We start from the raw sequence: 6,013 nt of genomic DNA, 5'->3' as shown, positions 1-6,013 counted from the left end.
TAAAGTTCATATCCATTGGCAGCATTGACCAGCACGAGGTTTTCTCCCCGTTTGCCAGCCCCCCGACCTGCTGTGCCAGCCACGGCGCATTGCTCCTATGACATGAGCGGTGCAAAGGGGCTTCAGACTCAACACCAAACTGGTCTGCTGCACTTCAGCCTCCCTGGCATAACCATTAAAGACAGGAGCAAAAGGCAACTCAGTTGCAAGCTCTTCCCTAGATGAAAGTGATATATTGAATGAAATTAATAATTTTGGATAATTATATTTGCATAGTCTAGTTCTTCTCAATGACTCACCGAACCGCAGAAAAAATACTATTGCATTTTCTGCCTTTTTTTTTTTCTCCAAACACGCTGCTTCTGAGCACGAAAAAGAATGTGGAGAGCTAATCTCTCCATACAGAACATACAAGTGTATCTCCTATTAACGTCTCCAGCAGTTATGTAGCCATAAGGGAGAACAGAGTAGACAGTGCTGAGTGTTAACCAGTCAAATCACGGTGTCCAAGCAAGCTTAAACGGCCACATGTAAGCTGCAATTTGGATCAACGTCATGCCAACACACTGGGCTTTCTTATTGCTGGTGTACTCCAGTAGCAAATCGGGGAGAAATGGGGAAAAAAAGATAATAGATCAGCTGATTGCAAGACTATTCCAGCTCATGTTCCCAAAGGCCTTTGAGAGAGCCAAGCAGCTAGTCCCACCGCTGAGAATAGTCACCCACCACCACAAAAATCCAGATTAAAAGAGAAATCTCTGCCCTTACGGAGAGCAGCCCGGTCCGACAGCACCCCTGGACCCTGGGGAAGCTGCGGCAAAGCTCACAGCGCCACGAGCCCCAAGAGACCCAGCCCATGGTCTGCCCCTGCCGCAGAGTGGCAAGTGGGATAAAACTGGTCCCCTGGCAGGCTGGGAGCACAAAGGGATGGGTAAAGAACTGGAGGTGCTTTAGCCCCGCGGTGTCACCATGTCTCTGAGCTGAAAAGGGGGTTCATAACCATTTTAAAGGGCGCTTTTTGCAGCGAGGAATGAAGTGCATGACCTCTGGAGAGCCGGGTCAGGCACAGTAGGCTCTAAATCCATCACCAATGAGCGTGGGCACCTCCCGCCCCTGGATGCAGCCCACTGACCTGACTCCCTACGCTCCAGGTTGCTAAATTCCCCGCTGAGTTTTGCCCTCGTCCCAGTTCGCATCCCCCCCATTCCTGCTTGTGCCTTTGTTATACCCAAGCAAGTGACACCATCAACTATCAGCCTATGATGGCGCCGCCTTGGCCCCACACAGACCACGATTCGTCACCTCGGAACACCAAAAGATGATCACACAGCCTCGCTTCCAGCCCCTGATTGGACAACAGGTGCTTTTCTTCCCCACCCCCGCCCTTGAACGAAGACACCGGCCAATGATGGATAGTACATGGCAGCTTACCAGTGCTCACCCTGGAATGAGAGTCCCTTGTCCCCCGCGCGAGCCACTGCGCCCCTTCGCACGAGGGCTTACGGGCCACCGCACGATGCCGGTGGACACATCCCAGTCTGTGAGCCTGGCGGACTCTGGCTCTACTGGCTCCTCCCTGGCTCGATCTGCCTCAGAGGGACAAAGGGCAAGAGCTCTACGCGGTGACTTCTTGCTGCCACCAAAACCAAGGATGTCCAACTTGACCCTAGGAGATGCTCAGGGCACAAGCATCTGTGGTGGATGCTCTCTCCCCTCCCGCAGACTGAGGCTCTGACACTCTCTGGAGCTTTCTCTGTTGCCCCGTCCTCTGCAACATTCCCTTCCGGCTGGGGACAAGCCACCAGCCCAGGAGAGTGGCGCTTTGCACTGGCCCAAGGGGGCAGCAAGGCAACAGAGAACGATGAATAAAATAAGGGCTTGGAAAAATCTTCCCCTACGCCCCTGCTACCGCCAGCATGGGGTGCAGGAACAGTGTCCAGAACAATAGCAGCACCTAGACAAACCTCGAAGGGAAGACAGAAAGGAGATTTTCCTTATGCTTTCCCCAAGAACATCATTAGAGGGAGTTCACACACGTGCTAAATTATTCTGAATTACAGGGCCATGGGTGGTGGTGGTGGTGGTGGGAAATACCTTGTTTATTAATTTAAAGTAATCATACGAGCAGGATAAATCTTTCACGTTACGCTCAGAACTACAGCCTTGCCCCGGACAAGGTGCCAGGGAGAGTTTCTTCTGGGTTTGGTTTTTTTTTTTAAAAAAAAATTTTTTTTTAAAAGCTCCTGATGAGCACAGGAGTGAAACGAGCAGGTCCAGCACTGGGCAAAGTCAGCTCCTTTTTTTTTTTAATCTCACTTGCCAGAGGGTTTTCATAAAGTTGCAATGCTATAATTGCTCCTTTCCAAAATTAGTTCAGGTGCTGTCACCCGTATTTCCTCTTTATTATTATGAAATTATTTCTTCTTCCCCTCCTTGGGATCGTCAGTCTGAGTTTACGTATTATCTTAATCATCACAAGATCTTTGTGTTCTTCTAAGCAACATCATGACACCTCGCCAAGAGGCTGCCGTATTTCACAGGTGGCATCTAAGACAACCAGTCTGACCATTAAAACCGAGTGGGAAGCACTCAGTTCACCTCTTTGACCCAAAATTCCCTTCTACAGTAGAGCAGGTAAAAAAAAAAAACAAAAAAAAAAACCCAAACAAACCAAACAACAAACCACAAAAAACCCACTAAAAATAATCATCTCAGTTTCCGTAAGGAAGAGGTTGACACATAATCCAGTGAAAGGGGTGACGACCAGCATGAATTTGCAGAGAGGATAAATTATACAAAATCAAGGCCCCCCAATTAGTCTCACGCGGTTTCGTACATGAGTCAGATATTTATGGTTTTTTGTAAATCCCCAATCTTGTAATCTTGAGTCCCTTCAAAGCAAGATTCATAGACAAAGGGTTAAAAGAAGAAAGAAAGCGTTTGGGTCGAGGTACTAGGGAAGAAAAACAAAGAAAACTGCAAGAAACCATTTCCCAAATCACCACATCCTTCTTTCTAAATCCTGAAACCAAGTTCTGTCTGTCAGGGGAGAAAATGAAACATATAACAGAGAGGGAAGGGGAGGGGAGAAAAAAAGAAAAGAAAAAATCCAGCGCTCATATTTGCAAAACGACTATTAATAAACATTGCTCCGTTGCTGCTTTATTAAACAGATAATCCAACACAGTAATCTGTATTGATTTATGGATTCTCTGATGCTATACGAGGGGTTACGCAATGCAAGTTCATCCTGGAGCTGTAGTCTGTGTCCTGGACTTAACTAATTCATAATCTGATGGGAAGTTTTACTTTGTTAATGCAATTACAGTTAACCAGGCGAGGAGAGAGCGGCAACATCCTTGTCTTTCTCAAGACAGACGTTTTCTTCGCATGCACAAAATCAGTAAACTCTTTCTTAAAATAATAGGAGGCAAATAGGTTCTTAAAAAAAAAAAAAAAAAAAAAGCCTACCTCGGGTTTTAATTCCAGTCTCAAAAAGTTGGCTTTTTTTCCCCAGTTTTTTTTTTTTCCACCTCTCATTTCCTTTCTCTTCCTCTTTTTTTTTTTTTCCATTTCTTTTTTTTTTTTTTCTTTTCCTCCTCTTCCTTTTGATGAATTTCCTTTCTTCTCCACATCCTCCTCAGGCGTGTAATGGGGTTATTTTTACTTTCGGTTATCTAGCTTTATGAAGAATTGACACCACTCATACAGCTAGATAACCAAAGATAACAACCAACCCCTGAAGTCTACAGCATTAGCAGGAAAAAGCCAACCTCTTCTTCTCCAGGGGGGTCGGGGGCTTTTAAGGAAGGAACGAGGGAGGGAAACGAATAAAAAGAGATGCAAAGATTAGCAGCCAGATCCATCATACTAGCCCACAGCTACCTCAGTGGCCCTGTTCCCGCAACCCAGCGAGCCCAGGGCGAAGCTCTCCGAGCATCAATGGGACGGGCAGGATCAGGCCCCTCGAAAATACGATTTGGAGCAGAATTACGGGGGAAACCGCACAGGAGCAGCCTATTTTTTGCCGAGTTGGGATGCGTTTCATTTGCAAACCAAATGGTATTCTGCAGGTGCTGAGAATTAAGCCCGCATTATTTTTAATAACGATCAAATGAATGCGTTCAAGCTAGTAACAATCAAAGCAAATAGAATTTGCGGCCGCAACTTAAAATACGCAGAAAAGACCAAGAGGACATTTCCCCACCCATAAATGCTCTCTAAACAAAATGACTGCAAAAAAAAAAAAAAAAAAAAAAAAAAAAGGCACAAAACAACAACAGCAAAAAAAACCCCAGCAAAACAAATAAACCACAACCTGACGGTTAAAATAAATAAGAACTTGTGATGCTTTGGATTCAGCCAAGATCTGGGGGAACAGAAGCGATGAATAAACACAGAAAACGCAGAGGAAATAATGAAAGGGAGGGAAGGGAGGACAGAAGGGAGGCAGCGACTCCTGCTCGCCGCTCAGGACCCCGGCCCTGCGCGCAGGAACCGCGCACCTCGGGCAGAGACCCGTACCCCTCCTTTCCTCCGGTGGGGGGGCCCGCAAGCCTTCGCCTTCTTTGAGGGGACCCGCATCCCTCCGTCCTTTCTTCTTTCGCAGGGAACCCGCATCCCTCCATCCTTCCCCGGGGTTGAGGGGGACCTGCATCCCTCTCCTTCCTCGGGGTGACCTGCGTGTGTGTGTGTCCCCGCTTTTTGCCGCCGGGGAGGAGCCTGCAGCCCTTTTCTCTCCTTCAGGGCAACCCGCATCCCTCCATTCTTCTGGGGAGGAACCCGCATGCCTCCGTCCTTCCTCTGGGAGCCCCGCATCCCTCCCTCTTGCCTCCCCCCGCCCCTCCCCGAGGGACCTGCACCGCTCCAGCCCTCCTTCCCCCGCAGCTCTCAGGTCTCCGGGGCCGCCACGTCCACACTGCGGGGGGGGGGGGGGGGGGGGGGGGGGGGGGAGAAGTGGAAGGAGGGGGGAAGGCTCGGAGCCCCCTTGCCATCCGAAACGCACCCCACCTTCCCGCACCGCGCTTCTCCCGCGGAGCAGAGCATCGCGCAGGCGGGGCCGGCACGGCACGGCACGGCACGGCACGGCACGGCACGGCACGGCACGGCACGGCACGGCACGGCACGGCTCCTACCTGCTGCCCACCGCCGCTGCCCGCAGCTTCTGCGCCGGGGGGAGCGGAGCGCGGCACTTTTCATTCATGCTTTCACACTCCCGGCCCTCGCCGCCGCCCCTCATTGGCTCGGCCCCGCCTGACGTCACCTGCCCTGACTCCCACCCCTCTGCAGCGCCTATCAGTTCATCAATGGGCGGGGGAGGGGCCGGGAGAGGCGCGCACACGCGCATCGCCGCCACCCGCCCCCTCCCCCCCCCCCCATCCCTGTCACCCCCCTCACCACCATCATCCTCCCCATCATCGCCCCCCCCCCATCAGCGCCACCTGAAACCCCCATCTGCACCGGCGCCATCATTGCGACCACCACCTTCATCACCATCGCCCTCACCACCATCACCCTCCTTGTCACCACCAGCAGCACCCTCAGCACCATCAGCCTCATCCACATCACCACCACCCTCATCACCACCCTCATCACCGCCACCATCATCATCATCACCGCCACCATCATCATCATCACCGCCACCATCATCCTCATCGCCTCCCTCAACACCACCATCCTCATCACCATCACCCCCCTCAGCATCACCGCCCACAGCACCACCGCCACCACCGTCACCCTCTTCGCCATCACCACCGGCAGCACCACCCCTCAGCACCACCACCACCACCATCCTCCTCGTTGCCGCCACCATCATCCTCATCACTACCACCACCACCATCCCCCCCTTCAGCACCACCATCCTCAGCACCACCACCCATTCCCCATCCCCAACACCCACCAAGTGTCACCAAACACCCATCAGGTACCACCACCACCATCACCACCACCCCCCCCCCCCCCCCCCCCCGTCTCCCCAGCCCTCCCCCATCTCCCCGGCCTCCCAGGAGGCTCG

Source organism: Leptosomus discolor, chromosome 26 (assembly GCF_034619465.1).
Source record: "Leptosomus discolor isolate bLepDis1 chromosome 26, bLepDis1.hap2, whole genome shotgun sequence".
NCBI lineage: Eukaryota > Metazoa > Chordata > Aves > Leptosomiformes > Leptosomidae > Leptosomus > Leptosomus discolor.
Note: the sequence above shows the minus strand (reverse complement) of the source record.